Below are 26,163 nucleotides of genomic sequence, written 5' to 3'. Positions count from 1 at the left end.
CCATATAGCTCAGCGACTTTGCGAACATCCTTATTGGCCCTCATAGTATCAGGGTTACTATTCCGGACGCATTTTAGCGCCCCTTGGTAGAATGGTTACGCCATGTTGATAAGGATAAACCACATGTGACTCACAAGGGTGTTTTTAACCCCGCGGCGGAACATTTATTTGACGATCGATAACCCAATAAAAGAACTGAAATGTCAAGGTATGCGCTACGATTTACTCTAAGAATATAGGATGTTACTATTATTTTATAAAATGTTAAAAGGTAGAAACTATAGAAAAAAAACATTTCGAAGAACGATATTTAAGTATTAGATATTATATTTTAGAAATAAAATATATTATTTTTCATCTTTTTTTCTTTATGAAAACTGCTTTACAAGCATCTAGTTTCATCCGTAAAAAATAGTGTCTTCCTGTTGACGTAAAAACGAGTTTCTGAAACGCACACAATGTGAAGCCTTGTTTACATTATTATTTCTTCTTTATTAGTTTTTCTTGTGGATCTCCATATTTCAGTATGTATAAGATGTAAAAAAAACAAAACAAAATGAAAAAAGAAACAAGACACGCAGGAATCTTTTTTCTTCCCGCGTATTGAACTTATGAACATTTTTGATCACTGAGAGTAAATATAAGCAACTTTTTTAGTGTTGTACCAGTTTTACGTTCAATGAGAAATTTACATTCAAACCCTAATATCGTTATCGATGTTAATTAGCACTGTTTCATAAGTGTAAGTGACTAATTCATGTAAGCAGTATTTGGATCACCCTTTGTAACTAACAGAAACATCAAGTTAGAGTTGTGAAACATTAGTATTGTTTTTCGATATTAAAGAAGAAAGATTCACGTAAAATACAACTAAACAAAACAAAGGAATTGAATTGAGCAAGACAAGTTTAAGTTATCCAACAAAGATGTTTTTTTTTTATTGCATTTAACTGGAGTATTTTCCATCTTGTCTCTATTTACCCTCACTATCTCTCTCTGGAGACACATTAGAGTGGTTGTAGTATTGGAAATCTGAGCTACGTGGTCAGGACCCTCTCTTGGGAAACATAATTGATAAATTTGTAACATCCTGGTCTGCTGACTATAATGGTGATTTCGTCCATTTCCGGTGCCAATAAGGCCGCGCTCTGTAAAAAAGATAAAATAGAAACTAAAGTCGTCTATGTATGTTCGTTTCAAAAACAGCAACAGGTAAGAAAAAAAAGAAAAACCTTGCGCTAAGCATAAGGCATGAGTTCATGTTTTTATTGTTAATGAAATAAATGTACATATGCACAAACACATAGAGAAATGTTTAGAATGATCATAATAAAGACAATTTTAACCACTTCGTCCAACATGTCAGAACTTTCAAATGCTATTAGGTACCAAAAATGGTATCCAAATGAAGAAGTACCATGTGAAAAATATATTTTATTTTATGACTGCTTAAGTATATTTAAAATTCATAATTCGTCATGAATCTTGTAGTTTAATTTGTCACTTACATTATATCATATACATTGTCTTGTTAAAAAGTAAAAGTAGAATTTCATTCCTCAATTTCCTTTAAAATAATTCATTCATTCACAACTGATCGGACAAAAGATGTGTAGTTTTTCTCATTACGTCATTAAGTATTCCATGTCAAGCGCATTTATAAACAATTGAACTTTCTGGAATTAAGATAAGACATGATACCATTTAAGCTAAGGTACACATTAGAATTTTGCATTCAAGATCTTTGTCGTAAGCACAATACTTTACACGCAACTTGATCTCTTAATAAACTCTCTTTTAAATTTTTCAACTTTTTAAGGGTGACAATTTAGAATAATTGACATACCATCTGTTCTTACTAAGTGGAAAGTCATCATGTCAACCTTCCAGAATTTGTGAGAATGTTTATCAAAACTTTCTTCCCTTACTTACTACTAGTTGCTTTCGCAAAGCTTTTCACTCATAACGCGACTTTTTTATGTCTTGTCAAATTTCGTTTACAATTCAGATCACGTATTTCCTGTCCTGCATCTTGGTGTCTGTTATCGCTGTTAATACTTTGTTATGTTTCTTAGTGAGATCATATGATATGTAAACTCTACTTTGAGGAAACTCCGATGTGATACAATAAAGTTTACTTAAATTTTCAATTTCAAATTCTAACAAAAGATTTTCAACTTATTTAAGTTGATAACTACGAACTTGTCATAGTATATAAAGTAAATAGTAAAAAATACGAAAAACAAACAAACAGTGTATCTGATCATTACAGTCAGCGAAAAAGTTTCCAAACAGCTTATAGCACACTGTAGTTTAGAACAGTTAGCACAAAGTCGACTATCCTAAATTACTATACTAGTTTTTTCTCTATACAAACGTACTTATATATATATATACAGTTTTAATATAAAAGAGGGAGGGCAACTGTTCCACATCAATGAATTTTAAACAATGAACTGAATTCTAATTCGTACTTGTAATGCTTTCTAGTTGTGTTTACTTAATGTCAATAAATGTGGTCCTATAGAAACTTCTGGTCGATAACATCGTTCAGTGTTGTCATATGTACACACACACACATACACACATATATATTTTGCGAGGCAAACTTATGTAGTTTCATAACAACCTCAATAGAGACTTACTAAAAATGTCTAATCAAACATATCGAGGAGCACTCTTTTGGGAATAAGATTTCTTAGAAGTTAAAAGAATTCATTGTTGCATAATGTGTAAAAATTGACATAGAATTCGAAAAAGAAATTTGTTGTAAGATTACATATCAACTTTGTTAATACAGTGCTTATAATAAACTAAGAGCATAAGAAATTTTATTTTCAACACATTAAACCTTTATATATATATATATATATATTCAACGTTCGAAAAGAAGCTGGTTATAAAATATTGATAGACTGACGCAGAACCTTTATTTGTTAGATTTTGCCTAATATTTCTAATTTCATCAGCAACTAATTTGAATAAAGGATTTGTGGAAGCCACGAAGCATTAAAAGCTATTTGTTATACCATTATAAACATCATTAGGTAGAACTGATTATAATAAAATTTTTACTGGTAGCATTACAGACGTGTAAGTTTACATACTTCGTGGCAATTTAGGGATAACACGACATGGGTTAACAATTCACAAAATTATATACAGAACTGAACTTTATAAAGCAAATAATGATCATCATAATGTAAAGGCTTCAACTTGTTTAAGATACACAGTGTATTATATAGACCCCTTAAAACATTCTGAAATTATTTAAGATATAGTTGAAATACTTGAGGTTTGTGCAATAGTGAAAGTGTTTAAGGCTCAACCAGAATATTATTGTTTAAGTAATGGGCTAAGTTTAGACCTATTCCATTAAATGGCTCCGACACGCAGCAGTGTTATTGTAGGCCTACAGTTTGCTACAATATTATTACGAATGTCATTTTCAGTGAGATTTGCAACAAGAAAATGGCAAACTATAAGAAGTGTAGACTATTACACTATTAGAACTGAAAGAACTAAAAAAAAGCGTTAGACAAAATTACTTGGGCAGCAAAAAGAACTGATAAATCATTAGGTTTAATATTTATTCTCTACAAAGCAAGACAGATTTTGATAAATCAGAAAGCTGTGACACTGTGTGTAAAATATTGTATTACATAATTTAACTGTCTTATTTTTAAAACACCAAACTGTGTGCAAGAGTTAATAGGAGAAAGTACCTTTTCAACATTGGCTTGAGATGAAGTTCTAAAGATTGACTACTAGTAACCTTGGTGAAATAATGAAGTTAACCTTACGCAAAGATGTGCATAAGCTAACAAAGAGGTTAAACATTTAATAACGTTAAGATCTACACTTTTGCAGTATGCTTCGTTGTATAAAAGTGTAGCAATAGAAAAATATAATATAAAACACTAGAGAAAAAACAAAGAAATTTGGAATTGTTAATTGCGTAATATAGCCGTATGTAGTTGACACACGTGACCAAATTATTAATGACAACAATTTGTTGGGAGTGGAATGTCCTTACAGCACAAGGAATAAAGATATTACGCCATTTTTTATAAGCTATCGTAATTTGGATAAGAATATCGTGTTGAAGCCAAATCAGAAACATCATTACTACTTCCAATTACTAGGTCAGCTTTTATGTTCCAGAAAAACAAAATACATTTTTCAAAGAAGATTTAAAAATTATATTTATTTAAAAATATGAATTTATTAATGCAATGCTAAAACAACTGGGCTGAATTTCATAAAGCTATTTTATAGACTTTTTAATACAGTGTACTGTCTGTATTTACACAGTGCTTATTACATTGTTAATATTTCAGTTATTAGCTCAGATTAACCATAATTAGTTGGTGCAATTTTTCTCCTCGTTGAGCTGCTTGAAATTTAAATCCCAGGTTTTAGGTTTGTTTTAGATCTTGGAAAAACGTTCCCACAGGTATTATTACATTTTTGTATACAACACCTTCTAGACGGCTTTAAGAAATTTAAACTAACACAGTACTGAGACTACATAATACTTCTTTAAACTGTGAAATTTCACTTCATAGTAAAACTAGCAGTACTAAAACAGCAAATACATTAACGTGTTTAACCGAGTTGACTGCCAACGACCTCAGTTGGGTAATTGCATAAAGACCAACTCAACCGTTAAAACTGATTTATTTTAAAATTGTTTATCAAAAACTCAGTGATATTTTAGAGGTTTAAAACTTCTAAATACATACTTCAAGCTCAAAGCTTTGATATGAATATCTCACATTAGTACTCTTAAGGTTTATGAACTTTTGATATTGTTTAAAATTAAAAAAATTGCCTCTTTTATAAATCTTTGAAGTTATTCAGGACAAAATTGAAGTAATCTAAATTTGTACAGTTTCGAAAATGTTTCGTTCACAGTTGAAACTCTCTCGAGTCATAAAGTTTTGAAGATGTTCAGGACGCAAACATACTAATCTTATAAAACTTCAAGTACAATGGGTTCTCAACCTGTTCGAGCTGACGTGTCACTTTGTGTTTAAAATGTTTCTTTGAAGTATAAACCCAGGAATAACATAATAACTTAGTAGCAAAAATTAATATTTCTAACTCGTAATTATGAGCCAGAAAAATTTTTTTTTTTTTTCCTAGTACAATTGAATAACTTGTAGTGCGATTTTTGTGAGTGTGAAGGGAAGAAAATAGTGGCGAGTATATGCAGGCAGAGAGAACGTTTAAGATTAATGAAAGTAGGGTGTGTGCATGTATATCTTTTTAGCGAAAACCTTTTGTTTTTAATTTCGCGCTAAGCTATATGAGGGCTATCTGTGATAAACGTCTCTAATTTAACAGTGTAAGACTTGAGGAAAGGCAACTAGTCAACACCATCTAATGGGCTACTCTTCTACTAACGAATAGTGGGATTGACTGTGACGTAATTAACACCCCATGACTTAAAGAGCGAGCATGTCTGATGTGATGGAGATTCGAACCACGACCCTCCACTTGGCCATGCCGGGCCAGAAAATAAATACCAACAGAATTAAGTAAACACGATTAAAAGGAAGGATTGCGTTAAAAAAACAGCAAATCATAACCTCTGGTTAATTATATTAGTTTGTTATTACCAAAAATAAGCCTAAACAAAAATAAGTAAAACAATAAAAAATACTGCTCTAACTGAAATGATTCCATGGTACAAGATATAATGTGGGATATAACATGTACCCTACGTTTTGGAGGTGACTACGGAAGTAGGACCCACGTCTATCAGTCTTAATTTCCATTCGCCAGTCTTTTCTATTTTTTAATTTATTTTTGTTTCGGCTTGTTTTTGGTTATAATAAACTAATATATATACATATATATATATATATATATATAAATGTATACACATACTCAGAAAGCTCTATTTTTTTCGTGTACCTCCGACGCTAATTCCGCGTACAGAAAATTGCTTGTTCGTTTGTTTGAAGTTGAGCACAAATCTATAAAATGAGCCATATGTGCTGTACCCACCACAGGTATCTAAACTCTGTTTCTAGCGTTGTAAGTGTGCAGACATACCGCTGTGCCACTTTGGTAGCACGGAAGGAGAATCTCTATTCTGGTAAATTTCACAATTACGGATACGTAGGTAGCTCTCTAGTTGCATAGCTTCTTGCGAACGTTCTAACAAAGAGATTAAAATATATTATTATCTGTTGATGTGTGTTTTTTTTATTCTTTTCTTTTATTCACCTTTATTGGATTGAATAAAACAAATAAATATAATTGTTTAGAGACCACTAAAATAATAAAACTTTATGTAAATATAAAAATATAATATGATGAAAGTTGTTAAATTAAAATGAGATTCGGTTGAAATGGTTAGACATTTTTGACTGAAAAAAAAGAAAGAAGTGAATAATGTGTTTGTTCTTCTTACAAAAATCACATTGGGTTATAAACTCTGTGCACCAAAGGGAACCATACCTCTAATTTTAGCTTTGTTTTTCTTATTGCACAGCTACATCGGGCTATCTGCTAAATCCACCGAGGGGAATGAAATCTCGTATTTTAGAGATGTAAATCCGTCAACTTACCGCTGAACCAGTGGGGGGCTAATTTTAGTTTTGTAAATCAGTAGACTTACCACTATCCCAGTGGAGGTCAGAAGTAAATGGAAATAAAAGCATACACACAATCTGATACATATTATTATTATTGCTGTGTGACATACACATAGTCTTATACATATTATTATTATTATTACTGTGTGGCATACACATAATCTTATACATATTATTACTGTGTGGCATATACATAATCTTATACATATTATTATTATTACTGTGTAGCATACACATAATCTTATACATATTATTACTGTGTGGCATTCACATAATCTTATACGTATTATTATTATTACTGTGCGGTATACACATAATTTTACACATATTATTATTATAACTGTGTAGCATACACATAATCTTATACGTATTATTATTACTGTGTGGCATACACATAATCTTATATATATTATTATTATTACTGTGTAGTACACGAGGAGACCAGCGGTTAGGTTAAGAACTTATAACGCTAAAATCGGAGGCTCAAATTTTGTAGCTGAATAGGGTGCAGATGGTTCCTGTAACTTTGTGCTGAAAAAAACACAAAAATTACTGTTTATATAGAAATATAAATTTGGATTATTGTAAGTTAACGAAAAGGATTGTTATTTTTGTTTTAGGCTGGAAAGAGCAACAATACAATATAACATCCTATTTTAAAATAAGTTCTTCTACACTCAGTCATATTCTTGATTCTAATTAGGAAAGAATATTTAAGGATTTGATTGTACGGAATATTTGAAAATAATAGCAACTAGTTAGAATGAAGTATACATCCAAAAACGTATTGTGTTTGATAAGTACAAACCAAACACACACATGTTAAGTGATTGTGACTGGTAAATATCCAGAACATTGTTATGTTAATAATTGAAACTAGTAATTCTTGATGAACATCCATAATTACATAATACAGGAGAACGATTGTAATTACACGTTTCACAAATATTTTATTTATTACGACCATGGGTCTTCACGGGCAAAACCATGGTCGTAATAAGTGAAATATTTATATAACGTACAGTTGTTTCTTTTCCTTAATTCTGTACATCGGTATATTTGAAAACAGTGTTTCATGGTTTGTTTCTTCTCTTATCGTTTAATTTATGCTCTGAAACCTAACATAGGTTACAAGGGAAAATACAGGTGTGTTGAAATATTTGCATTTACAAAGTACTGGTACCAAATGTGAATTAGTATAAGTTGCTGCATAATTAGCAAGCAATGTCACGGATAGTCACAAGTAGTCGTTTAAATGTTGAAAAATAAATTTAATTTTTGATATGTATATGAAAAATCCGAACCTTATTCTCCATTCCTCTCAAAAATGCATAAAATTTAGAAAATCCTTTTGAAGTTAAATTCAAAGTATGCCATTATTTTCTTAGGTTTAAAAATATAGCGCCATCTAGCGAAAGTCATGAAGAAGGAAAGTAGCAGTTTATTTCATGTTATTTTTCAAATTAAACATGTTGTTGTTGATACTTTTCACTCAATTACTTTGTATGTAAGTGGAATGAAAACTGTCAAATTTTCGATATGTTGTGGAATTGTTTTTTTAAGCAGAATGAGGCACAATGCATTCAAGCAAACACTGTTAGGAACATTAATTTGAAAAATAAAACACCAACTCTTTAAGATATATATTTTTTATACTTTAAACTTGGTCCTCTGGTGATAGTTGTCTAATTTTTTGTACACTATGTTTTCTAATTTTGTTAACTAGATAAATTCTCCAAAGTTACACGATATCACATTTTTCTGTTCATCATTAATTTATGCGAATAATTTTCTTAATGATCAAAAGATTGAACCTTCTTTTAACGTTTTCAAAAATATGTATTTTTCAACTTTAAAGTATATTTGGTTAAAAAAAAAAACACTTTCTGTCACAACTTTCTGAACAACACTATTTTAAAATTTGAGCGATATTTGCAAAAAACTGAGTTATAAAAGCTCGTTGATCTAACAACTAACTTTATACATATGATCACTATAACTTTAAAGATGGTTTGTGTCTAAATAACTCCTAGTAACGCCTGAAGAGTGTGTTTTTCAACGAGAATGTGCTTACAACAAAATATATTACAGTGGAAACGTATAAAAGAAGTTTTGTTTGTTATTTTTAATTTCACACTAAGCTACTCTAGGCCTATCTGTGCTAGCCGTCCCTAATTTAGCAGTGTAAGACTAGAGGGCAGGCAGCGAGTCATCACCACCCACCGCCAACTCTTGGTGCTACCTTTTTGAAAGGGCGAGCATGTTTGGCGCGACGGGGTGCGAACCCGTCACCCTCAGGTTACGAGTTGTACGCCTTAACACGCTTGGCCGTGCCGGGCCATAATAATTATTTTTTTTAACATACATATATTACATTTACTTGTAATAAAGTACTTAGTTAAGTAGATAGCCCTCGAGTACCTTTGTGCGAAATTCAAAAACAAACAAATCTTAGTTAAGTTTCTGGTCCGTACTTGTTAATAGTAAGAAATTGACACGCAATAGTGATTTATATTTATGCATAATATGTTAATAAAAGTACATAGATAGTAAAATTATCTATATAACCGTACATAAAATATTTTAAAAATCATACGTTTTTAAGCTATCGTAAAATAAGTATATCATAACAGTAAATTAGTTGTAATTGCTTATCTGGAATATCGTTTTAAAGTTATGTTTTATGTAGAATTCAACTTACCACAAAAACGCAAAGAAGAACAAAACTATCTTTTTGCTTTGGCTTTGTGAATCAGTCGTTTGGTAGGAGAAAATCTAGGGTATGATTATAGTTCTACATCCGACAAGTAATTTGATTCTACTTCACTCGAAAACTAATTTTCTTTCCTGAAATTGAAATTTATTAGCAGTATGGGAAAGGATGCACATCCAGTCTCCATTGAATTAAACCTCGCTTCTTACACTGAAGTTTTCTTTCTGAGAAAGGGGAAGGGGATGTGAGTAGTTTTAAATCTCATATTGATTATAAGAGAACGCACCGAGTCACTGAGTCTCAAATATAATTAGTTAAGTAGTCGAAAACGATTTCATTTGTAACATAAAAGAAACGTTTTCTTTTTGTACTTCATGCTAATATTTAGAATTTTCACTTAACGGAGCAAAATGCAAATAACAAAAATGACAGTATATATACGTAGAGAAAAAGAAAACGAAAAAAAGTAAAATGTGGTGTTACACCTTTTGTTAAGTTATTCATACTAAGTTTTTGAGGACAGAAAGTGATATTAAATATATATTTGAATACTACAATTCTGTCAGCATGTTTTATGTTTAGATATTGGTAAATAAAAACATTTTCAGTACTAAAGCCGTCGTCAGATAACTCATACTAAATTTAAGAAAATATTTCCTAAGAATTTAGAATAGCCATGAAATTAAACGTGGAAAATAGAAACGGATGCATTTCACGCATATTTTGTCATTTAATATTACAGTTGTAATAAGGTATACGTATATATTGCAAAAAGTTGGAACTCTGAAATGATGTCTATTTACTGTGTTTTTGTTGTTGTTTTTTTTTTTTTTTTCCTATAAGCAAGGAAAGAGAATTTAATGTGTGGTCTAATGGTTTAGAGCTATGAAAGTCTTTTCAGAAATGTAGTAAAGAAAGCGAAACTTCAACTGGTAAACTTTAATAACAGTTGGGAGCTCGATATCAAGATATTAAATGTAGTTTATACAGGTCGTTGAAACTTAACTGCCTAAAAGTATTTTCATTTCTTAAATCCAAGCTATATTAGAACACATTTCTTTCGTAGGAACGATACAATATATGTGGCGCCACGTTTCTAGTTTGGAATTCATTTTTGTATTCCTTTTTTTGAATAGCATCTCTATTCGCTTGTGTGTTTATATAGGTGAGGGATATGTGCTTACTGTTATAGAAAGTAACTCAACACACGCACTTCTGGTCTGTATCATAAATAGTTATCGAACGGGTAGGCAGGCAAGTAGATGGTGTCGTCGTGAGCAGCCCTACCTCACTGTTCAATTATTCACATTGAAAATGGGGGGACAAGTCATGACGGATATGACTCAATTTCAGTTCCGGTAGCTTGAGATGCAGCAGAGTAGGGGTGTAACTCACTTTTCCACAAGGTACGTGCAAACTTCGCCAAAATCTGTCAGAGGACAAATAGGTCAATTTGTGGGGCTGGCACTAAATGGAATTGTACTGTATTATTATTTCGAACTCTCGGGGCCACCACTTGAATCTTATTAACTAAGTGAAGAGATATCTTGTTAAATGGCTGTATCCAAGTGTGTGCGTGTAAAAACTTTGAATTTTGATAATAAAAGATAAGTGTCAATTTGTATATGGGAGTGAGTAGATCGATAATATATTGCTGTTATTATTATGTTGATGTTATTATAATTACTAAAATGTTTAATGGTGATGAAAGAGAAATAATCATACCCTGTTGTATACACTTTTCTTGCAGTTTATTTAACCTAGATTTTTCTAAAATCATCACTGTTTTCTTAAAAGTGAGAATTTTTTCTTTAAATATTTTGTATATATTTCAACGAAGATTGCTATTTATCTAAATAGCATGGACAAACTACAAAATTACTAACTTGCTCTCGATTATCATAACATATCATCATAAATTTATATATGGAAATACATATTAATATTTCGTTGAATACAGCAACATTCATCATACTTTTTTACTTTGCAAAAACATATGATGAGAGCCATAATGTTTTTCGGGTACAAAGCATTCATTGTAAATAAATGTTTGAAAGTCACTACAACGAAGAATAATTTATTGCTTAACGTAACGAAAGTCTGTCGAAATTGACTTTATATACTTGACAGACTATTTCATAACATTTGGAAAATAACTTTTGTAATAACACAGGCCTGCGATGGTTTTATTGTCTTGAAATTTTATATGATCTACAGTAATCCTAAAGAGATATATCTTTTTTTCTCCATCACGTACAGTATTGTTTTTTTTTTAAATTCGCGCAAAGCTACATGAGGGCTATCTGCGCTAGCCGTCCCTAATTTAGCAGTATAAGACTAGAGGGAAAGCAGTTACTCATCACCACCCACCATCAAGTCTTGGGCTACTCTTTAACCAACGAATAGTGGGATTGACTGTAACATTATAACGCCCCCACTGCTCCATTACGTACAGATTTTTCACAAAACATCATATAAACATTTTTGAATAAGTGAATCATGTTTCATTGAAATTGGGTTACATTTTCTTATGGTTAAAATGTTGACAACCACGGGCTATAGATTTATCTAGACCAATCCCGACGTGAGAGTTTTTTCGTTCATTCTAGAACCTACGAAAAACACATCGCTAGAATATAAGTGGTTTAACAGCCCGCATGACGTCTCATTTCTGGATAGTATTTGTTTGTGTGCACACTTTGACATTACTCTTTTCTTTTCAATGCTATTTATTCATGGCTATGGCAACAGATATTGCGTAGATTATTAAGACATATTCTTTAATATTTATAGTAAATTTGTTGTAAAGCAACAAAGACAAAACATTACAGAATCGGTAAAAAAATGTAATATGCATATTTTGGAATAAAATTTGGGGACCGACACAAATTATGGGCTCCGCAAAAAGTTTGTTCCGTTTGTGTCGAATAGTCGATACAAGGGAATAAAGGTAAGAAATAGTCTTCGCCTTTTGGAATTACAGAGGTTTGACGTGAGCATTATAAACCTCGGAAGTGATTGTTTTTTGTTCATGTAACGTGCAATGTTGTTACAAGACTCGAAATAAGAAGTATATCTCCCCCCCCCAGTAGCACAGTAGTATGTCTGCGGAATCACACAGCTAAAAACCGGGTTTCGATACTCGTGGTGAGTAGAGCACAAATATTCTATTGTGTGGCTTTGTGCTTAATTCTAAACAAACAAGTAAAAAAACTTTTTCTGATCTTCAATCTGCTATAAGATCTGTTTTTTTATGGACCTGATGCACCTGTACTTAACTCCACTGGAGACTCTTGATACAGTTTTATCTGACTTCGAATCTGATGTCAATATAAATGATGATATGGATTGTTTTTAACCTAAAACATCTTTTCATGCATGGTGAACTTAATGATTTTAGGATCCAGACATCGAGCTAAGGGTCACTTGAAGGAAACGTAAGAAAATCTCCAACTTCTTAATAAGGTCAAATACAAAGAACATAGTTGGCTACTTTGTGGAGACTTAAATGTATGTGGTTGGGTTAACAATGCGATTATACAAAATTTCCATGTTTTTTTTTTTTATATTAATGGGACAGCAGAGCCGAATCAACACTGGATAATGAAGCAGCGGCCATACAGAGTCAGATTGGTACAAGGATCAAAAAACGTTGATTATGAAAGTTTTGTTGACACAAAGAAAGTCCTGTTACCTTCAGTCTACATAACGTTGAGTTTGCTCAACCAGTTTGTGTCCATTGTTTCAAGTATCTATGTAGAATATCCAGAAGCAAAACTTAAATAAGGAATTTTTGTTGAACTCATATTACAAAATTGACTTCGGATGAACAGTTCGAAAGGACAATAAGGAAAGCTGAAAAAAAAGAAGCATGTGTTGGTTTTTAAAGATGTTATTGCTAAATTTTTAGAAATAATAACGGCCCAAATTATGAAAATATTGTCACTAAAATGGTCGATAAATTCAAAGAGTTGAGTTGTAATATGAGTTTCAAAGTTTACTTACCACAATCATATATTGGCTACTTCCCTGAAGGTCTTAGTTCTGTCAATGAAGAAAGGAAAAGGTTTCATCAAGACATAGGGGAAATGGAGAGAAAAATAAAACACAATTATTTTGACAATAAACTAAAGCAATCCACGTATATGTTCAGTGAGTGCAAACTTCATTCACAGCTTGCTCAGTAGCACAGTGGTACGTCTCCGGACTTTCACTGCTTAAAACCGGGTGTCTATGCTCAGGATGGGCACAGCACAGATAGCCCATTGTGAAGCGTTGTACTTAATTCTTAACAAACAATCATTTACAATTCGTTTTTACACAAATTATTTCAATGTGTTTGTTTAGTGTAGTTTTACAATTTTAAATTATAACAAAATAGTTTAATGTACATTGCACGGTGTTTTTATAAATCTTAAATGTTAGTATTTCTGCATTCGTTAAACAATTTTAAAACAGCGAAAATACATTGTTGTTGTTTTGAATTAAGCACAAAACTACACGATGGGCTACCTGTGCTCTGCCCACCACGGGTATCGAAACCCGGTTTTTAGCGTTGTAAGTCCTCAGACATACCGCTAAGCCACTGGGGGGCTTGAAGCTACATCAGTTTAACAGACTTAATTTGGACACAAAGTTGTCTATAAATGATTACACTTAATAAAAAAATTAAATGTGTTCGATTAGATTTTTAGTGTGTTTTGTTATACTGAGCTAAATATTAAACGAATTAAAGTAACTCTTGACAAAAACAGTTTAATAAAAAAAACAACAACAAATTATTACAACTAATCGTTACGTTAATATTAGCCGATTCGTCAAGAGAAAAATAATAATGTTTGAAATTCCTGATTGTGTTGCTGATTTAAACAAACTATTTTTATACGTTTCAGACCTCGCCTTCTTTTTTTTTTTTAAAAAAAGTAAGCCTTAATGATGTTCTATCAATGCAACCAAACAGTTGGTAACGCTAAGAAAAGTGAACTGGTTTCTCTTTGAGTAAGATAGAAATTAAAGCGAAAAGTTTGGGTTGGCTCCCTTAATGGTCTCTTGGGTCCCATGAACGTCAAAGCAGATAAGCTTTAGATTCTACGTCCTCTCTTAGCAGTTGCTGCCTTGTTTTGGATATCTTTCACATTGGTAGTACCAATGTACTCTTAACTACCTCGTATCAAATGATTTATGATTCTGAGAGCGAAGCTCAAATAGTCACTAAACAGACATTTTTACTCCCAGTGCCTAAATTTTTAATGTCAGCGAAGCACTTTAACTGTAAGCAAGAAAGTGTTTAATTAGATTCAGCTCGAGAGCGCAGGTTTGTTAAGTCCCAAGGTGCTTCGTTGATAAAAAAACTTTAAAAGTTGATTTCAGTTGTTTTTTTCACACATAGGTAAAAAGGAACATGTATACATTGTACGGAGTTAGTTATATATTCCGGTAAATTTGAAGCACAGTTTTTATTATAAACCACCATTAATAGCTATTATTTTATTTATATAAGTAGATATATATCTAAACCACTCACGACCAAAATATTATAATATCAACAGCTCAAATGAGTTCACAGTATTTATTTTTACTTTAACGGTTGCAGTCATTATAGCGTTTTATCACATCATTAAGTAAAAACAAATTGTTTATTTATTTATCTTGTACTTTGTATATTAGTTAAAGCATGCATGTCATCAATCGGCTAGCTCGGTACTTACGATTTGTATATTGTACCCCTCTAATACAGCGGTAAGTCTACGGATTTACAACGCTAAAATCAGGGGTTTAATTACCCTCGGTGGATTCAGCAGATAGCCCCATGTGGCTTTGCTGTAAGGAAAAACATTTTGTATATTATAAAATCACGTATCTTTCTCTCTCTATTATTATTATTTTTATAACTTAAACTGGATTTTCACTCATACACTTAAATTATTTTGTTTATATTCAGTTATTAAAGAACTCTAAGAACCATATGAAGAGTTTGATATCATGTACTAAATATTTAAAAAATATATTAAAAAGCTAGAACCCTCAGTATTTTTTCTAATCATTACCCTCAATCATAGGGTATTGTTTGAACGGTCATTGGGACTTGAGACTAGTAATGGTATTTATATATTAATTGTTATTCTAGAATTATTTCAAAGAAGCGCTTATCGATTTAACAAATTTAAAAATAAACTGTAGCCTTTAAGCTTAAATATGTATCTTTTTAAATTATATGATTATTTTAAGTAGTGTTAAATTGTAAAACATGACTATTTCACGAATTCAAAGTTAAATTAATTAAAAAAGCGTTTTTTACACGATTAATAACATGCCATAAGTTAATGCTGACTATTGTTAGTAATATCAAGATTTTAAAATAATATTTTTAAATTAAAAAATAATGTATAATTTAGCCTATTTCAGTGCTTTAAAGTTTAGGTACACTGATAACTGTTGTTATACATTAGAACATTAGTTTATGCGATATTAGTATTTGCAGTTTATTTATGTTATGTAGTTTACAAAATAACACGTCTCAAATGTATCTAAAGGTATTTTCGACATGCTTATTTGATAGTAAAAAATCTCTTAAATTGAAATATCAGAGCAAATATCTAAACTGTGATCTAAAAGTCATTGTCGTGGAGTATTACATTTTACGTTAAACTGTTAAATTTATTATAAAATGTTCGGTGTCTTTATTGATCTACAAAATTCGACAAATACAAGTTCAGTTTTTGCACCAAAGTTTCTCTTTAGAATGAGAATATAAAACGTTTGAGCAAAGAAGACTCTGGCCAATTAGAAACATGTTTTAGTCAACTACGCTAATATAAGCATAAGAAAGTGGTCTTATTCTAGCGAACAAAATATGTGTTTTGACATGAACCTGAAGAAGACAAACCAATATTCGGTTGAAACGTGTAATAGGCTAGTTCTTTAAGAGGTAGATGCTTCTTTTCTTACAATAAATTCATTATATCTATGTTTACTTCTAAACTAGAAAAAACACTCAGAATGGAAAAAACAAACAAACTTTTTAAAAAGTACATTAAAGGTTTGTTCTATGTTACATTTATTTCTTACCCTTTCTTATTCTTCAATAATTTCATTTTATTGCTTATATTTAAAATAAAAAAGTTATATATTATGTGTGATATATCATTTTATACGTTTCAACAGGATCTTAGAATTTTAATTAACATTTTTAGTGTGTAGCATCACCTACTGTCTATCTTGCATCTATAATCGAAAATGAACAAGCACTTTGCTACTTCTTGGCAAACGTAACAAAATTCATACGCTACATACAAAATACTGACTTGCCTTTCAGGAGAAAAAAAGCTGAAGTTCATTTCCTTGATAAAAAAACGAATGCTAGCAACACTTATAGACTGTTATTGAGTATGTAACAACTGGTGCCTAACGTAACATATACAAAAATTGTTTATGAAACAAAAAAGGTAATACTTGAGGAGTGCAATGACATATGTAATTTCAATAAAGTATACGAATCTCAAAGGAAGTATCCCGAACATTGTACTGTGAGACACCTTTTTCTCTAAGCCTGCTGGGTATTAAATAACATTACGCTGGTAAAAACAATAGTAATGTTGTTGTTGCTTTTTGTTTTCACTTTATCCTATATGAGCTCGACGTGTCTTCACATAAAATATTATATTACGGTCTGATAAAAATTAACAGTCTGATTACTAAAACATTTAAATGATAGGAAATTTATGGCAAGAATAACTTATTACAAGTTTACATTAATGATAGATCAAGAACATATATAAATTTGCTGTCGTTCATAGTAAGCTTTCTTATAAAGCTTACATAACATCATTTTTCACATGTATCAAAAGATTAATATAAAACAATACATTATTCCTTTTTCTGTAAAAGCATTGAACTCTTATTGCCTGTGTTGTTAAAGTTGTATGCAAGAAACAACCCCGTGAAATTTGTTAAGTAAAATTACAGTATTATTCTACTTAATGAAGAAGCTTTTAAAATATCCTAAGAAATAAATTACAATAAAAGAAGCTATTATGATTCGACTTTTATAGCGTTTCAAACCCCGAACAAATATTAATTTAGTATCTCATTTTGAGAATTTATACATACGACAAATGTGTTGTATGACATAGATGCGTACATTTTCTATATGCAGTAAAAGTATGTAGACAGTTATATAAAATTTGAACGTCAGTATCAAATAACCAAAATTATCTTCGCAGTACAGTCATTGCTTCAGTTAATTCGAATAAGGAAAGGTATCGTAATGGAAATAGCCTGAAGGAGATAAAGACGAGTTAGCTTACAATTATCTAAACCTCGTCACTGACAAATCTCTTGTTGCCGTCAAGTAATTTCAATTCCCTGTACAGAAACCCTGCGGGAAATTATCCATCTTGTACGAAACTTATGACATTGTCACAGTAGCTTATGGAAAATTATTACTGCATACGGAATAAATTTGATGACATCAGAAATGAAGATTAATATATAAATACACCTATGTATTTCGATAAGAAAATAATCAGCTGTCGTATTTTACTTCATAATAAAAATGCAGATATCATATTATATGCACTCTGCTATTTCATGTTAATTAAAAAATAAAGTATTCGTCTTTTTTAATTTTATTATCGTCTAGCTACACTTAGTAGATGCTATACTAGCGGTACATTTTTAACGGACTATACAGTTGGCTAAAAGTCCATTAATGATTTGATTATGGCCTCATCATAAAGTCCCTTGTCATCCACCAAAAGCCTTCAGGCAGGAGTAAACCATTGAAAATTTAATCGTCATTGAGAAAAGTTTAAAATGTTACATCAAATCAGACAGTTTTTCTAATTGTGCACATTGAAAATCGAAAATATTTTGCAACCAGTTCAGAAAATTTAGCATCACCCAAATCGTTTTAACTGTATAATTTTGAAAGAAAGCTAGTATTTGATTTTGACAATATTCCTTAACTTCCAAGAGTCATTATGTATATATATTCACAAAAGAACTAATTAACATATATAGGAAAATTTCGAAACTAAACTGTTAAAATATCATGTGTATATTCTATCACTGTTGGAACATATAAGAATTACAAGAGATAATGTATGGGTTTTCTGGTTCCTGGTAAAACGATGTTCTTTATTGTCGAACAAGGGGACTAACAATGAAAACTCAAATGTACTGTGAATGGTTAGATTTACTTTACTTTTACACATCTGTTACACTTCTGACGCTGCATATCCATACATAAATTTCTATTATGTACGTGGGAGGTGTTTGGCTAATCAATATCCCTGCTTATGATCTATACACCATAGTTTTAATAATGTCTGAAACTGCGTGTTAAATGTCAAATTCAGATGACTCTGTCATCAAAGTAAAATAGCCACACTTTCTATAGCCGTAAGCTCATTCCTGTTGGAAGCAAGAAGGAAGGGCTAAATTCAATGTAGGTATCGACCGTTCCATATAGATGGCGAAAGGTAGTGCACATAGAAATAGAGAGTCGTTCACTGCACTGTAACAAACTGTGCATAATACAGAAGCGCTATTCATTAACTTTTGGACTTGTGTTGTCAGGCTGTTGGCCTTAATATTCATAACACGCCAAATATATCAGCGAATTACAACCAGCTGGCAGATATTTCATATTAAGTTCCACTTCAAACTTATAACGTGTAAAATCTGAAAAATTATAACTTCATATTATAATAATGTGCACAATTTGAACTGCATAGTACAAAGTTTAAATAATCCAGATAAAGTTGACAATTTTTTTATTATTGTATAAATTCCACCGTTCAAAATGTTTATATATATATATATATATAAATTATTCTGCTTAATTACTTTATCTGTATATGGTACAAATAATCTCTATATATAGCTTACCAAAATAATTTTTAGATGTAGAAATTCTACGTGTTAAATTTCTATGCTTTGATATAAAAATACATTGACTGCTGCCAAACTTAGGTATGTTATATTTTATATAAAAAAAGCCATTTTTGGATTAATACTCCTTCTAACTAGGATTTCCCTAGGGCGACTAGCCTCATTCAGTGAATAGCAAAATAAAATCCATTAATACCTACTTGATTTGAAAGGTTTAATTTAGACTTAGCTTAATCCTCTCCCTTCGCGCCTTTCAATCTACCAAGGATACATCGGGTTTGAGAGATATTGTCCTGACATCTAGCTTTATATTTTTGTTGCTTATTGATAAATGTAGGAGCATAGTGTCTTTAATTACACATAATTACAATTTCCTATAACTGAAAACTAACAGATTAGAGGAAATTATTTTTAAGTGGTAAATTGTTGTAGTTTTTTTGTTGTTGTTTTGGTTTCCATATGAACATGAAGATTTAAACAAAACACCGCTTTCAAAATGTATTTTCTCTTGTCACTAAAATGAACCTCCTTACATATTAATGACTTAGAGGTTTAGTTTTAGTTGACGTAATGAAATGAAACTTTTTCGATAGATTAATGTTATTTCATATTGTCATCTTCTTATGCCTGTTCACGATATGGCATAGAAATATTTCTCGTTTTTTGTCTCTTCTGTTGTACAAAGTCATTAAAGCCCTCGATAACTCAGTAGTAAGCCTAGGGGCTTATAATGCTGAAGTTTGGGCTTCAATTTACACAATGGGTAGAACACAGATAATCCATTGTGTAGTTTTGGGCTTAACAACAAACACAAAGATAGTTGAAAAATGTTGCATATGATGTTTTCATTACGGCAAAAGGAGTGGACTTCAAAACTTGATAGGAAAGATTAGATAAAAATATTTTAAGAAAGTATTCAATACGCCTCTTCCTTGAATAGTCCACACAACTATTTAAGTGTTTGCGGAATTTTATTTATTAATTTTATTATACTTTTTAACAGGGCTCTTGGGAGTATTGTTTGTTATTGTATGAAAATATCGAATTACCTTTCTAAGATTTTGAGGTAAAATTACTTATCAGTTTCATGAAAAATAATAATAACTAGTCACTTTTTCACGATAAATAACTACAACACTCCTGTATAGATATGTGTATACGAAACACCAGAACGGCCCAGCATGGCCAAGCGTGTTAAGGTGTGCGACTCGTAATCTGAGGATCGCGGGTTCGCATCCCCGTCGCGTCAAACATGCTCATCCTGTCAGCCGTGGGGGCGTTATAATGGTCGGTAAATCCCACTATTCGTTGGTAAAAGAGAAGTTCAAGAGTTGGTCGCGGGTGGTGATGACAAGCTGCCTTCCCTCTAATCTTACACTGCTAAAGTAGGGACGGCTAGCACAGATAGCCTGTCGAGTAGCTTTGTGCGAAATTAAAACAAACAAACAAACAACAGAACCTCCCACCACTATCTTTTGAACTAATTCAAACAACTAGATGATGTATCCAGATACAATTCTGGCATTTGAAGTGTCACCTGTTAATGTTGGTGTGTATGTGTTTGTCGTTGCTCGCACACTTATCTGAAGTATTTTTTTATTGTGTGTTTGAAAAATCTTATGAAAGTGATCAAATAATGCTAATTGTTGATACGTAGTTTTATAACTTTATTACGCATTTATAATGTATTAGTGAACAACTGAAACATAACTTGATGTAAAGGTTGCATTTCTGTAGTTGTGTTATTTACCTAGTAATTTTAGTTGGTGGTGTATAAATATATGTGAGTGCAATATATGAATGTAGCGTTATACAGTAAGTGCTGTTATCTAGTTGATACATTGTGGAATGCTTTTAACATAGCCAGTAAATAATTAACTCACAAATACAAAAACAGCAACTTTCACAGTAGACAATTTCTAATTTTAATATTTAAAACATTTCAAGCCATAGTATTGGGTCATCATAAGCTAATTCTTACTGTAAGTCTAAACTTTATAATTACTAAACTCAGGATTTCTGTTGTGTGAAAGTTGTTGTTATTGTATTTGTGAATTAATTATACAGCTCAGAAAGTTTCTCATTAAACAATAGCAAGTAATTTTTGGCAAATATTTGCATGTTAACGCTAATTGCTAGCATACTTTCAGTAAATGTCTAATAGCATGTGCATGATATATACGGCATTTGTCTTTTGATTCTTGGTCTAGTTTTGTGTTTACATTGTTTTATGAAAGTCTATGCTCATTTTTAACCTATGGCGACGTCTATAAATTATTTTATCTATCTTATTATTGATACCGTAAGGAATAAAATCACTATCCTCACTTCTTCAATTAAATTACCATTATACAGGCCTGCGAATTTAAACTCCATGAAGGTTGTTCGGTTTCGAAAATAATAGTTTTTTTTCCTATCGGGAAGAAAAAAAAATATCTTATTTGCATCAAATTATTATTTCATTTACCACAATGAACATTATTTTTTATTACGTGTTGTTCTGTAACGATCGATAAGACTCTCACGTCACGATTGGTCTAGAGAAATCTATAGCCAGTGGTTTTCAACATTTTAAGCATAATAAAACGTGACCCGATTTCAATGAAAATGATTCGTTCATGTAAAAGTACATCGGACGTTTTGTGGGAAATGTGTAAATTTGAAGTAAATTTTATATCATTTTTAGATTCAGCGTACAGGACTTACTGTAGAACGAAGAGAAATTTCAAGACAACAAAACAATCGCAGGCCTGTGTCATTATAATATTTGTGTAAGTAATTATTACTTGTGAAACAATAACGTAAGAGCAGCTACACCTTCAGTAGCAGCGAAAGCACTCACACCTTTTGTATCAATGGAAGTTTTTAATGTTGTTTAAAATAGATTTCCGAATAGTAATATGTAAAAGAAAGAAGCAATTAATTATTACTATGAAACATGTCCCCTATTTAGATACTATTTATTTTGTGATTAAGAGAATACAACTCAGGAAAGTTATTCATTATTATACCAAATTCATGTATGTTTGTTTTTAAAGGAAATCATATTGAAGTTTCACTGTGTCGGTATTTGGGTATTGATGTTGCTAAATACCCAGGAGGGTCAGGTACATTTGACCTCTTCCTCCCTCCCGAACGATTACAGCGTTTGTCTTTAGGGTGTTTTTTTTTTTTTTTTTTTAAGCTTTGGGCCAGAGTAAAAGTATAACATCATACTCAGGTCCATTTCAGGGCTCAGTCCATGCATGGACGAACAAGAAGTTTTTTTTTGTTTTTTTTTCTTCATTTAATTTTTTCTTCTATATATATATATATTTTTATATTTTCATATATATATATATATTTGTATTTTTCTCCTTTTTCTCGATTGAGAGAATGCTACTACTACTTGTAGTAACACACACACACACACACACACAAGAAAGTAATAATACTTGAATAATAATTCAAAAAGAGAAAAAAAATAATAATGATTAAAAAAGAAAATAATAATTATAAAAAGAAATGTAACACAAGCTGACCACTATGCACTAGACACTTAGTCCTTGTTTCTTTTTATTTTTATAATTATTAGTTTCATATTGAAACAACATTTTCAATGCTAGATATAAATTAAATAACCCTATGGTAGTGTGAGAGTAGAAATGCCTGAAGCACAAGCAGTAATTAATCTGATTTACCGCTAGATGGTTCTGCAGACGTCTCTGCACACGTCACGTTGAAGGCACTGGTCCCAGCAATACTGCCAGCCATTGTCAGCGAGAATGTAATGTATTCCATTAAATTATCAAAGCTAAATCAGTAGGTGAGCACTTTTGTTTCTAATGTAAGTTTAGATATAAAAGCACATTTGGAGAAAAGGTCTATGAATAGCATCGGTGTGACTATGGCTCATTATTGTCACATATCCCACGTACTTTTCTACCAAAACACAAAGCTTCGAATATTCAAATTGAATTGCAAGTAAACAAGAAATATGAGTTTTTTGTTTCTTTTTATAATATGTACTTTGCTTACTTATAAAGATATATATATATAGTTTTATAGTCTAGGAAATTGAGGAGATATAAGTTGGTTGAATACCTAAACGTCATTACTAATATAAAAGAAAATAGCTTTACACAGAATATTGAACTTTCTATTTTTAAATTAGTTGTTTAATGCATTTCAATATATTTTAGACATATATGTTTGAATAAATGTCAACAACATATGAAAACTTATAAATATGTAATTCACGCTCATATATCAATTCCCAATAAAGCACACTACTTATGCTACTTATGCTAATTTGAGGGGAAAATTTTTTATTCTATATTTTTTTTGCAAGTTTTTAAACCTAGTTGAAAAACGCTTCTTACTTATCAGGACAATTACCAACCACAATTTCGTTGCTATGGTATTTCAGCAAACACTCTTATTATTATTACATTTTTAACGTCAAACACGCAAAAAGCTAACATGAATTGAAAGCAATATCTAAACCTACCAGGCACCCCAATGTCGTCCTTATCTATCTAGTTACTAAAGGAAAATTAAACTTAATTTTTGCTTCTACTACTAGCGATAGAGCAGGCGGTAAGAGGGCCGAGTTGCGTGCACTCAAGCTCTCACGTAACCACGCCATTTGATCTGGTTGAAAAGCCAGAGTGAAATCTTATGGAGTGATTGGAAGAACGTTAGTCTCAGAAAAAACTGTCACCTTAACCGTACATAGATATTTGTTTAATGTGTTATTTTGTTTATAAACGTTAAAGACTGTGTTTTTAAGAATTGTGTATTAAACAATTAATTTATCCTTAATATTTTATCAAATAACACTGTTGAGTTAATAAAATATAAAAGTATAAATGGTTTCTTGGAAGTTGTTATTCACAAATCATTAAAATATTGCCAAAGTTACCGCTTCTACATTAAAGTGGAGATTATCTGATAATCATGTCTTTTACCATGAGTACAGATAAAGATATCTGATTTTTTTTTTAGATTTATAAATCTAATTTAAGTTTACATCTAACTGCTTGATGCGGTTTAGAAGTTATTGTACTTGAGATGAAAATGTCCACGTTTACAGTGTTTCTGTATTATGAAAACGGTGAAAGTAATACTTTTTTCGACTTATTCAAACTAGAGACTTAAATAAGAAACTCAGATTCCTTTGATTTGTTTTTTCGTATAAAAATAATTTGTTAAGTTCTTTCGTAGTTGAAAATTCAGTTAAGTTTGCGTAATTTTTGTTTATAGAAGTTGTTATCATGTAATGGTATACATATAAATGTAAACTTGGGTTTTTTCTCTTCATTGAGAAGTAACAAACGTATGACATATCATAGCAATCATAATAACATTAAGGATATCTAAGAAAAAGAAGCTAATTGATCATTTCATTTTAAACTTTATGGTGAAGAAGGTTAAGATTTCTGAAAAAGTTTGATCCATTATTGAACATTATTCTCTATTTTTATTCAGAAGCTCTTATAACACAATTGTAACCAAGTAACACTAACAGAAACAGACAGATATTACCCATCACAAAAACACTGCTTAATTATATCAAGCTACAGTTGTCAGTAACTAACAAACAGATTTGATCCAGTTACACTTGACAGCAATTAACAAACACATATGACATATCACAAAAGCATTGTTTAGTTAAATCAAGCCACATTCAGCAGTAACAAACACACATATAATAATCAATCAAAATAACATTGTTCAAATCAACCAGAACTGGCAGTAACTAACAAACAGCTATGAACCATTACAATAATATTTTTTATACCAAGCTAGAACTGGCAGTAACGAACAAACAGATATGAACCATCACAATAAAATTATTTACATCAACGCACAACCGATAGTAACAAACAACAGATATGACTTATAATGATAATAATATTACTTATATACAGCCAAGGACAAAGATAGCATATTAAATGCCGACACTGGTATCCAGTACTTTTAAAAAAGTATATCCTTTAATAGTGTTTTCCAGAGTTGCAATACAAAATGTAAAGTACTGACATATCAGTAATGAAATATCAGTATTGTGTTTGAAATACATGACACCTGTTAAACCAAAACTAATTTAAGTATTTTAAATACTAAAATATCATATAATATTTTAAGACGTAAGCGGAATTAAGTTTCCGTTTTCATGTCACTTTTCCACAACATATCAGTTGAAACATCGCATACTTCAGTTAGATGGAGAATGAAAGGGGTATTCATGATACTTCATACAAAGACATATCGGTTAAGTCGTCGGACGCAACTCCTATGGATTTTTGTTCGATCGGACTGTTGAAACGAGCGCTGGGAAATTTTACAGGAAGGAGTGGCGCACTTTGAAGCCTTTTGCAATGGAATCTACACTGTAGGTCTATTATCAAGATACAAGGTCATAAAATAGAACAAGACCGGACGTGGCGACATTGAATGTAACGGACGATTTGGTGAACCTACAACACGGGGTTAATATGGCGTGTTCAACGTCTGTATATATATATATATGTATGAAAAACGATGTTTTCGATATTTAAAAATGAATTATATATAAATAAAAAAAATCTCGTTTATCAGTTTTTATAGGAAGGAGCAATGACAAAAAACAACGATTTATTATGAACCTACCGACAGCCCAAGTATTGATTTTCTAAGCTAGAAATATCGTTACGCTACATATATGTATATATACACACGTATAAAGAAAGCAAGAGAAAGAAAAACCAAGAAAAAACATAAATATTAATGTAGGTAATGAGAATGTGAAACTCGTGACTTTCATAACTTTCAATTTGTCAACAGATGGCAACAGTAAAGCCTACATGGAAGGCTCATATTCTGAGCTTCTTTTGTTTGTTTTTTTGTGTGTATATCCGTCAAACATACAGTGATCCTGATTAAAGTAACTCGAATAATTCTACCACCACCTTCAACGATGATTAA

General features: G+C 31.2%; 1 protein-coding gene and 1 long non-coding RNA gene across 14 annotated transcripts in view; one reads left to right on the top strand and one right to left on the bottom strand.

The window, feature by feature from the left end:
• Ten-m (teneurin transmembrane protein Ten-m) overlaps positions 1-26,163 on the top strand; it is a 354,091-nt gene that overhangs the window by 104,460 nt on the left and 223,468 nt on the right. For 4 of the 12 annotated variants that reach the window (XM_076506759.1, XM_076506764.1, XM_076506752.1 and 1 more), the window contains 2 exons: positions 21,902-21,986; positions 22,902-23,020. The exons of 4 other annotated variants lie outside the window; for them this stretch is intronic. The gene's annotated coding sequence lies outside the window, so the exon portion shown is untranslated. The remainder of the gene's footprint in view (positions 1-21,901; positions 21,987-22,901; positions 23,021-26,163) is intronic. 4 more of the 12 variants (XM_076506760.1, XM_076506755.1, XM_076506761.1 and 1 more) reach the window with 2 other exon arrangements.
• Positions 908-16,809, bottom strand: LOC143253239 (uncharacterized). Of its 2 annotated transcripts, none has more exons than XR_013029464.1 (4): positions 16,630-16,809; positions 15,030-15,141; positions 13,327-13,365; positions 908-1,148 (listed from the first exon to the last, which is right to left on the bottom strand). It is a non-coding gene; the product is annotated as an uncharacterized LOC143253239 (long non-coding RNA). The 2 variants fall into 2 exon arrangements; XR_013029465.1 differs by lacking the exon at positions 908-1,148 and adding an exon at positions 11,198-13,176.

This window comes from Tachypleus tridentatus, chromosome 6 (genome assembly GCF_004210375.1).
Source record: "Tachypleus tridentatus isolate NWPU-2018 chromosome 6, ASM421037v1, whole genome shotgun sequence".
Taxonomy (NCBI): domain Eukaryota; kingdom Metazoa; phylum Arthropoda; class Merostomata; order Xiphosura; family Limulidae; genus Tachypleus; species Tachypleus tridentatus.
Note: the sequence above shows the minus strand (reverse complement) of the source record. Positions and strands in the feature narration are given on the sequence as shown.